This window comes from Ceratotherium simum, chromosome X, assembly GCF_057802395.1.
Source record: "Ceratotherium simum simum isolate JZ-2026a chromosome X, ASM5780239v1, whole genome shotgun sequence".
In the NCBI taxonomy this organism is placed as follows: Eukaryota; Metazoa; Chordata; class Mammalia; order Perissodactyla; family Rhinocerotidae; genus Ceratotherium; species Ceratotherium simum.
In genome coordinates, this window is record NC_141940.1 from 18,004,185 (window position 1) to 18,015,037 (window position 10,853).

Below are 10,853 nucleotides of genomic sequence, written 5' to 3' on the forward strand. Positions count from 1 at the left end.
CGGCAAGAATTTTGAATTGTGGTGAGAATTCTTAGGCTCACAAAAGATAAGTTCTCCTTTCGTTTGGCCAGTTTCTACACCTTGCTTACACATTCTTATGGAACATCTGGGCTTCCGTGTAAGCATATGTTCTATATGAGATATATATATATACACACACATATATACATATATACATACACACATACACACAGGCCAATCTGTTTGGGCGTAAATGATGCGACTCGGGGCTAGGAGTTGTGGCTCCTTTATTTTGCAGAATGCCTAAGTATTGTTTGTCTCACAATACTGGGAGCAAGCTGGAGCCTGGTGGGAGCTTGGAGCCTTAAGCCCTGGGCTGTGGTCTGGGGGAGGGGACGGGGTTGCGGGGTCACAAGCTCTTAGCTTTTAGCCTCAGCATGACCACAAGTTTTAAAGCATGAAGGGATCACGTGCTTTTCTTTGAGCTGTTAGTTATTCTGACTTTTTTGGGGTGTGTGTGTGAAATTCTTTGTTCTTGAGCTTTTTTGATTCTCTAGGTATTTTGACTGATGATTACATTTTTTCCAAAAGAAAAAGACAAAAATAAATTCGTGTATCCAAACGTCCTAGTTTTTAAATAACCTATATCTTGTGCTTAATTTTACCTTGCGCTAGACAGGTACTGAGATGGAATAAATTATTTTCGCCAGTTGGGAACTTGATCCAGACATTCTATACGTTACAAGCCTTTAAAAAAAATAAGAACAAGAAAATATCCTGGTAAAGCAATCTCAAAATACCTTATTCCGGGTATTGTTCTGGCTTTAAAGGGAAGGGGGGTGGGAGGAGGGGTGGGAGTTGGGGGGCGAGTAGGAAGCCTCTGAGAGGATGTCTCGTTTAATGAATTGTTTAAAACTTTTGGGAAATTTTAGGCTGGCGAAGTCCCTCAACATGGTGTTTCCATTTGAAAGCCTCTACTTAAATATTTCACTTTTGGGGAGTTACTTCTGCTTGTTCCCTTTTAATAGGATGATTGCATCTTTTCCAACGCTTCTGTCTCTCAAACCAAGACACATCGAGTCGGAATGCCAAATTAAGACTTTTGATGATAATGAGATTTATTTGGGAACATTTTCCAAAATCAGGGTAATGGGTCTTTTTGTTCTGATGGTGAAGAGGATGAGGATATGTTTACTCATTGACCGGGAGCTCTGGCTGCAGCTGCAGGACACAATTAATTATGCTAATAGTTTGTGAGGAGCGGATGTAACTCCCCTACCCCCCTATTTTCGGGGGGAGGGGAGTTTGGCAAAAGGGGAAGGAGACGCCCTGGGGTCGGATCACATGATAGTATCTTCGCGCCACTTTCGCAAAAACCCTTTTTTTACTGCAGGTTTTGCTCGAGCTCAAAGGTACTGTTCTTGCTTTAATACAATGTTTCTTAAAGTCGGGTCTAAGATCTCTTCCCTCCCCCTCCTCTTCTTTCCACTGCTAGTCGTTACCATTAAAGGTCGAAAGTTGCATTGCAGTCGGTGCAATCTCACAGGAGGGATCTGGTTGGGTAGTAAACTTCGGGCTGCGTAGTTTCCAGAAAGTATCAGGCAGACGCGCCAGGGTGGGCTGCAAGGTCTCTTTGCGCATTTTATGAAAAGGAGAGGAAGCCCACCTGTAGGAGTAACTCCCGTTGGAGGAATGAGTGTGGCTTTCGGTGCATCCACCGCTGACTCCTGAGGGGCGCTCGCCGTTCAGGTTGGACTCCATCGCGGGCCGGGGGCGGGAGAGGCCAGGCTTTTGTAATCGGCTTGCCTGAGCTACTACTGTGCCCCAGGTTGAGACTCACATGGCGCCCTTGTCCTCTTCTGGGCTTTGGGCTGCCACAATCTCCCGCGGTAACAATAGTGGGGAGGGAGGCGTCCGGCTTCGTTCTGCACCCCCCCCCTTCCTCCTTACCTCCGCTTGCCTTCCAGTGCCTTCCTCCCTGGACCCTGCGTGCTCAGTGCCCTCTCTGATTAGTAACTGTCTCCCGCACTACCCCACCCCTCCCGCCCCCCAAACTCCCTCCGCTCCCATGTCCGCCAGGGACGTGGAGTAGGTGTAGACTGATTATCGCATTTTGCCCAGTGTTCAAAGTCTGTTATGCTTAATTCCATTTTTATTGTGCTTCTTAAACTAAGACATTGCTTTACTTTTCACACAGAGTGTACTTGGGCTTTGGCTTTTAAGCAGTCTGCTCAATTGGTTCTCATTAGCTGTAGAATGAGAAGAGAAAGCAAAATAATTGCACCGTATCTTCTTTGCATTTGTGCGTGTACTCGGTGGCTGCTACCGTTAACGATGCCTGCCAAGAAACCCTGCATTAGTGGGTGAGGAGGGGGCGCCTGGCAAAGGCGAAACCCTCGGAACAGTAGCATAAGGTGCCAGAGGTTAAAACTTTCACATGTGCATAGACTGAATATGCTGTGTATGTATTTCTTTACTCTTAGGGCCTTAGGAACACTTTCAATCTAGCGGCGAGGTGGCGCGCATGCGCGCGCCGGGTGGGGGACACCCCGGTCCCACGGCTCCGTGGGCCTCGTCGTCTATCTCCGGTGGGGGGATGGGGCGAGCGCCGTGGGAGCGGGACCGGACGAGGTGGTAGCGAGTGCGCCATCCTGGGCTCGGCGCCAGTGGCACCGGCTCCAGCACCGGACGCCGCCCGGGCCGGCGTCCCAGGCGCGCCTTTAATTAAGGGCTCTGGCTTGGGGGAAAGAGAGGGGAAAATGCCGACAGCGCTCGACCGTGGGTAACTGGGACTCGGTGGGGTTTTCGCTTTGGCGGGGTGGGGGTTCCGTTTCCTAATTCCTGTGCGGGCCGGGTGGGCGGGGGCGGGCTTTTTTCCCTGGGCTATTAAAGGCAGAGGGGCGGGCTTTTCCCAGGGATATAGCTTCGGACGGAGGGCCGAGGGGACGGAGCGCTCCTCGAGTGGTGGCAGGAAGGCTAGTGGCCCCGCGTCGTTCTGGACAGGGGCGCTTTTTGGGTGAGGCGTGCTCGCGCGGCCCGGATTAATTTCCTGAACGCTTTTTCTCGCTTCTCTTCCTCCTGGGGCTCCGCGGCAGGCTGCGCTCGCGCCTGGTCTCCGGAGCGCTCGGGCGGCGCGCACGGCCCGGGGTGCGTGTAGGGAGGGGAGGACAAGGAGAGGGGTGGCCGGTGCGGGATGCTGCGCGTGCCACCTGCGAGAGGCGGGCGCAGGCCCGAGCCAGGTCCCGCGCAGGGTAGCCCAGGCGGGCAGCCGGGGCAGAACGGGGGGGACCTTCGTTGGGGCAGCTGTGATCGGGGAGAATTGACTGGCTGGGTGGGAGGGGACGGAGCGGGCGGGACTTGAGAAAGCAAAGTGCCAGAGTGCAGTTGAGGGGTAGCGGAGAGCGCGCGGGAAACGAGTCCCCTTTTTTTCTCCATCGCTGACTCTTCGGTTCCTGGAGAACTTGGGGGGGGTGCGGAATGTGGGGGTGCACGTGGAGGGTGAAAAAGGACTCCCCTCCCCCTTGGCTCCTCTCCCACCAACCCCGGAATGGAGGGGGAGGGAGGCGTGGGCTTGGCGCGTTTTTGGTGCTTTGAATGGAGAACTCCGTTTCCCATGATGCTTTGTTTCTTTCTCTTTAATCTCGGCGGCGGCGGCTGCAGCACGAGGACGGGAGCGCGTGGTGCGAGCAGCTGGAGCACACCCTGGGCGCGCGGGCGGCTCCCGGGCTTCAACGGGAGCCTTAGGTAAGGGTGTGAGAGAGGCGGGAAGAGGCCACACGGATTCACAAAGGCGTGCGTGGAAGGTTGCAGGAGGTTTTTCTTTTGGTTTGTTTTCTTTTTACCGTTTAAAGAGGTTGGAGAGTGGCTGCCCAGCGCGCGATGTATACCAGATGAACGGTTAATTCAAGAAAGGTATTAACTGTAGAAGGCGCGCTCTCTGATCCGCGTGGGGCTCGGTTTTGCCAAGTTGACGCGGCAAACACTATACATTTTGAGTCCAGTTTGGAGTGTATTTTTAATGGAGAAAAAAATACAGGCGTAGAAAGTCAGTTTGAGAGGAAAGATGTTACTCTTCTCTTTTCTATACTAACTTTATTCTTCTATAGAAAATTGATTTTAGCCTTAGGTGTAATTTTTGTGAATCAGTTTAAAGAGTTTTCTTTTAAAGAGGAGATTAGGTATGGGGTACAACGATGGAAGCCCAACATTTAAAATTCCCTCACTAGTTAAACGGTTTACAAATTCCGTGTCTCTGAATTTTTTTTTTTGACAAAACTTAAGCCATCGTGGAAGAGGTGGGGGGACCTTGTGAGCCCTTTTCAAATAGGGACTCACTTCCTTGCTGCATGTTCTTAGATCAAATAAGCACTTGGAAATGGGAGAAGGTTTTCTTATGGATGATAATGACATGAAGGAAAGAAGAGCTAATCTGCCTTCTTTGGGTTTAATGGAGAAAATGGGTCCATAAATGTTTAAACAGAACAAGAGCCCTTTGAAATAGATCAAAATGTGACATCTCTAGGCCATCTGTGCATTATGTGAAGTGTGGAAGGCTGTGTTTCTTAAACCAGCTCTAAAATTTCCCTCATTTTCTATTAATGGGGTGGGGGCAGGGAATATTCATTTCCTCTAACAGAGTCACTTTTTGTGTAGAGCCCTACGTCAAGAGAATACTCACCCTGATTTTTACATACATCTTTCTTTAGATAAGCCTCTTAAAATCAGGGTGAGTGTAATGGGCCTGCAAATTTACTGGGATGCAGATAGCAAGTTTTCTTAGATGGAGAAAGGAAGTCCGAAATCCACTTCTACTTAAGAATTAGAGTTTTGAAATTGCCAGTGTTATTTGTGTTCAACTCTGTGTAAATAATTCAGGTTATTAATATTTCTCAGGATTTGGCTGAAACTCCAAAACCTAGCTTGGGCTCTCTAAGCCAAAGGAAAGCGTGTTTCAGGAATATTAACTAGTAGTTTACTTGTTCAATGTCTAATTTGTTTTTGTTTTTGTTTTTAACCAGGTGAGTCTGAATAGATGTGTGAGGATGGAAAAGAAGAGCTGGTGGAAGACAGTTTTGCTCCAGGAATAGGCCTTGGCCATGTAAAAGTGCTTACAGTGCAGGTAGCTTTTTGAGATCTACTGCAATGCAAGCACTTCTTACATTACCATGGTGATTTAATCAATGGCTCCTGAGAACTGTGCTTTGTGCATAATTAAGTTGGTGATGCTTTGGAGCTGTTCCTCATAATGTGTCTCTTGTGTTAAGGTGCATCTAGTGCAGTTAGTGAAGCAGCTTAGAATCTACTGCCCTAAATGCCCCTTCTGGCACAGGCTGCCTACTCTACAGCGTTAAAAAGTATGCCTTGCATGATCACTTCAATGGGACAAGCTTCAAAGGTTTGTTGTTGGTTTTTTCATTATGTGTTGGGAGCAGATGGTGGGGACTGTGTGCAGTGTGCAGTTGTGTACCAAGGATAAGATCGGGTCCTGGTGGTACCAAAGTGCTCATAGTGCAGGTAGTTTTGCCATTACTCTACTGTAGTATGGGCACTTCCAGTACTCTTGGATGACGAATCTCTTGTTGACGGAGAGTATTCAAAGACACTGCTACTTACGATTAGTTTTGCAGGTTTGCATTTCAGCGTATATATGTATATATGGCTGTGCAAATCCATGCAAAACTGATTGTGATAATGTGTGCTGTCTACGGCTGTGTGACTGTTTGTGTGCATCTCCAGCATTCGTGCCCATTCATCCGTGGGTGGGGATTTGTTGCATTACTTGTGTTATAGATAAAGTATTGCACTTGTCCCGGCCTGTGGAAGAAAGGAGGATTTTATCGTCTTCTTATTTTAATGTGTAAAATCTGCAAGTTCTGATATTTGGTAATTGTAAAATGACCTGTTTTGCTGTTGTCGGGTGGATCACGATGCAATTTTGATGAGTATAATAGGAGAAAAATTGCACGGTATCCATCTGTAAACCGCAGGACCTTTGTTGACGACAGTCTATCAGTACTAAAGTAAGATGGTAAAATCCTTTCTGTAGTTACTGCTATCAAAAATGTTTGGAAATGTATTTGGATTTTTTAAAATGATAAAAATTTTTAAAATAAAATATTTGAATCATGGCAGTTTGGTGAATGATCAGATTGTTACTGAATGTAAATGGACCTCAAAGTTACAAAATAAATGAGATTTATAGATCTGAAAAAACTGGACTCTTTTTTTTTAAGGTTAACAACACTAGAGGATTTTTTAAAAATCTCATGGTGGTGGGGGGGCGGTTCTAAAGGAAAACTTGGTTTGGGCATAGCTGCTTTTCAGGTTTGCATCTACATAAAGCACCAACGCACCTCATTTTGGGAATTTTATTATGCTTGCAAATATTTAGACAAAGGGTACTCATTTTAAGTACATGTGCTCATCCCTGTGAGAGGGATGCAAAGTGCAAACCAGTGGGATGCCTGCCCGTGAGGAACTGGGCATACCTGACATCAAATATAAGAGAAGAGTGCACTTGTCAATCAAACTCGGTTTCAGGGTTCTATGATGAAAGCATTTGGTGGAAGGGCCCCAGAGATGGAGAGATGCCACCCTCCTTTGGAGGCTAGTAGATGTTGGAAACCTGGACGTGGGCTTATTGTTGGGATTTGGGGTTCAGGACTCTGTAGGGTGACTAACCTTGAGCAGAAATTACTCATGCCCTGCTAGTTAGCTATTTGAGACAGAGTACAAGGTAGAAAAAGTGAATATTGACTAATAACCCAATATGCGTTCAAGTTATTCAGCCAGTTGCCACCGAGATAAGGCAGTTTGGATCCTCTAGTGGTGGTTAAGCTTTAGCACTTGTTAAAACAGATGGCCACCCCTACCTTCAGAGATTGATTCAGTAGGTCTGGGGTGGGGCCTGAGGATTTGCATTTCTAACCTATGTGATGCTGATGCTGCTGGCTGCCGGTCCGGGGACCCCACTTTGAGAACCACTGCTCAAAAAGAATGAAAGACCTCAGCTTCTAGGACAAATAAAGTTAGCAAAGGAAGTTGTCTATATTAAATTTCGTCTTTATTCCTTAGTTCTCATCAAAAAGAGATGCTGGCAAACTAAAGATGTTACACTTGTGTGTGTCATTTTATTTCCTGCTACCATGGAAGTTTTGAATTTTCAAGCCCTTTTAATTTTCCCTTATAACATCGGTCCAGTTTAATCAGTAAAGGAGCTCTGACTGAATTGCAATTTAGCCTTGAGCTAGTTGCCTAAGGCGTCCGTTTCCTCATTAGGGGAAGCACAGTGATAACGTTGGTCTACCTCAAAGATATTCGGGTTAAGTACCTTGTCTTCGGTGGTAGTGGTTGGGGGGATGGATTTTAATTCTTAGTGATGAAGTGAAATCTTAATGAAAAGAGACTTTCCGTAGTAAATTCTGTCTTCCAGTATTAAGTATGTGTGTGTGATTTTTTTAAGGTGACTAATGCTTGAGGCAATTATATAAGCATAAAGAACTCTACAGATATTTCCTGTGCTGTCTAATGCTTACTGCTTTGTTGGTGCCTAATCATAGTTAAGTTTGATGTGGCAGCAAAGCAAAGGTCTCCCTCCCCTCTAATAAAGTAGCTCAGTAAAAGAGGGGATTAAAGCTTATTTGTTATAATCCTTAACACCACCAAACCTCTGCTTTCATAATACAAGTTTATTGTCTCTAGTGGCTCACTGGTGCTTTACCAAAGGTGGCTAGTGTGCGGACAGTTATTGCAGTTTCCACTTCTAATGGGCATGTGTGGAGGGGCTGTGTTCCTTAGGGGTAGGCCATCCTGCCTGTTAGAGTCTCAATTCCTTTGTCTAAAATCAGGGCTGACTGGGATGATCCTGGGGCCTCTTCTAGCTTCAAAAATTCTGATCTGTCCTTGTTAAAGTTAGATGTCTCAAATAATTCTAAAAGTGCTTTGCATTTAAGTCATTTGTTTAGAATTTGGGAGGAGAGGCGTAATTTAAATTGTTAGTTACGGGCAAAATTAGTAATATATACATACATCATATATAGCTTACTCATTTCTAAAGAATTACAGTAAGTTCAGTAGAAGCACTACCAGGTATATTTTCTGCCTTTGATTCAGAGGGTAGTTGAATGTCCCATGGTTTATCAAGGTCATCAGTATGGGCATTAATTTTCCCTAGCCAGAAGAGTCCATGTGGCATAAGTTTAATTAGCCCAAACATATGTTGACTTGAATGTTGCATTTTTGGTAATCCTCAGTTATGTTAGCTTTGAAACAGGGAACAAATAGCAAAATGGGTGAAGCTATCATATAAAATTTTAGCTGAAAAAAATCCTCACTTATAGATCATAGTCCAGCTTTATTCTTTAATAACTAAGGAAACTGAAGCGACTTCCTCGAGGTTTTGATGAATAAACAATTAGGGACCAATATGATGAGTGCCATGCTAGAAGGTTGGAGGCAGGGAGGAGGGCACATGACCCAGGCTGGGAATGGAAGGTGGCTGGGTCAGGAAGTAATTCCCAGGGGCAGTGTCAGGGGAGGGGGCCTCAGGGGAGTCAAGGCAGGCAAGAAGGCCAGCGAAGGGTCTTTTTTAGGCAGAGAGTTGTTTATGCAAAATACGACGGAAGGAAGAGATCAGATCAAGGCTCTTCCTCATAACTGCACTTGATTCAGAATATCTGGTGTGTGTGAGGCGATAGGTAGGTTAGGACCAGCTCATGGAACCTTGTTCTGAATGGAAAGGGAAGTCTCTTAAGAGTTTTAAGCAGAGAAGTGACATAACCCAAAGTTGCCCATTTGATAGGATCACTGACAGCAATGTAGAGGCTGGCTTGGAGAGCACGGGGCCTGAAGCCAGCTAGGAGGCTATTTTGTAGATGGGAGATGAGGATTCAAATCAGGACAGTGGCAGTGGGATAGAGGTCAAGACAGCTTTCTCCTACAAATTTAATATAATTCTGACCAATATCTCCAAGGGATGATTTCCAGACCTCATGATGATTCTAAAGTTCATGTATAAGAATAAACAGGGAAGAATAGTCAAGAAAATAGAAAAAAAAAGGATCATGAAGTGGAACTTGTATTAACAGATATTAAAACCTATTATAAAGCAGCATTTTAAAAGTGATGCTAGGGGCCGGCCTCGTGGCAGAAGCGGTTAAGTGCGTGCGTTCCGCTCCGGCGGCCCGGGGTTCGCTGGTTCGGATCCCGGGCGCGCACTGACACACCGCTTGTCAAGCCATGCTGTGGCAGCGTCCCATATAAAGTGGAGAAAGATGGGCACGGATGTTAACCCAGGGCCAGTCTTCTTCAGCAAAAAGAGGAGGATTGGCAGATGTTAGCTCAGGGCTGATCTTCCTCACAAAAAAAAAAAAAAGTGATGCTAGTACAAAAATAGATGGTTGTTGCTGAGATTTCTGTTCTACTGATTGACATATATATAAGCGTTTAGATGATCATTAAGGTGTCATTTCAACTTGGTAACGAAAAGAAAGTAAATAAAAGTTGCTGGGATAATTGGTTAATTATTTGAAAAAACCTAAAACAAAACAACAGCTATGAAGCTCTCTCTTATCCCACACATCAAAATCAATTCCAGACGGATGAAGGGTTAAATATAAAAAATGAAACCGCAAATTATATTATTCTCTCTACTTTTCTCTATGTTGAAATTTTTCATAACAATTAAAACAAGAATTAAACTATAAAATACTAAGAAGAAAATAAGGTGAATATATGACCATGAGATTGAGAAAATCTGTTTTAAGTATAACATCAACAACAAAAACCACTAAAATAAGATAAATTTGGACACAAAAACTTCACCTCAAAAACCATCTTAAAATAAAAAAGCAAAATACAAACTCGAAAATCATGGTGTTTAATGTAGTATGTGGGAAGAGTAAACTAACTTCCTTTCTCCCTCCCTCCCTCCTTCTCTCCCTCCCTCCCTTCCTTCCTTCCTTCTAGGAATGTTCATTGAGCATCTGTTATGTGCCAGGCACCCTCTTAGTGCTAGAGAATCAGTGTAAACAAAACAAAGTCCCTGCTCTCACGGATCTTATGCTCTGGTGAGGGGAAACATCATAAATAAAATAAATATTTAGTATGTCAGATGGTAAATGCTATGCAGAAAAATAAGGCAAGTGCATTATTTAGCTAAGGCTGCCGTAACAGACTGGGTAGCTTAAAACAATGTAAATTTATTCTCTCATAGTTCTGGAGGCTAGATGTCCAAAATTGAGGTGTTGACAGGCCCTCTCAAGGCTCTAGGGGATCATCCTTCCTTGCCTCTTCTGGGTTTCTGGTGGTTGCCGTCAATCCTTGGCATTCTTTGGTCTGTAGATGCACCATTCCAATCTCTGCCTCTGTCGTTAAGTGATACACTCCCTTTGTGTTTGTATATGTCTCTGTGTCTCTCCTCTTATAAGGACACCAGTTCTCGGATTTACTGCCTATCCTAACCTGGTGTCACCTCATCCCACCTTGATCACATCTACAAAGATCCTATTTCCAAATAAAGTCACAGTCACAGGTGTGGGTGTAAGGAACTGAACATATCTTTTGAAGGGAGACAATTCAACCCAGTATAGCAAGGTAGAAAAATAGTGCTGGTGTTGGTTGCTGTGTTAAAATATGATGATCAGGGAAGTTCTCACTGATGAGTTGACAATTGAGTAAAGGGGAGGAGGTCATGAGAGAATGAGCTGTGTGGATATCGAAGGAAGAGCACAGTAATCATTCTTGATCTACGAAGAACCACATATAATAATAGTAGCTGACGTTTATTGAGGAGTTTCTATGATTTAGATACTGTAATAATACATGCTTTACATGCATTATCTCATAATTCTCACAATCCTATAAGATAGCACTATTCTATGAGATAAATCTAT

The 10,853-nt window shown here is 44.7% G+C and overlaps 1 long non-coding RNA gene across 2 annotated transcripts; it reads left to right on the forward strand.

The window, feature by feature from the left end:
- Positions 1–1,298: 1,298 nt before the first annotated feature.
- LOC147911770 (uncharacterized) lies at positions 1,299–7,986 on the forward strand. 2 transcript variants are annotated; one of them, XR_015550346.1, is made up of 3 exons: positions 1,299–1,373; positions 3,622–3,705; positions 4,980–7,986. It is a non-coding gene; the product is annotated as an uncharacterized LOC147911770 (long non-coding RNA). The 2 variants fall into 2 exon arrangements; XR_015550345.1 differs by lacking the exon at positions 1,299–1,373 and adding an exon at positions 2,915–2,977.
- The last annotated feature ends 2,867 nt before the right edge of the window (positions 7,987–10,853 follow it).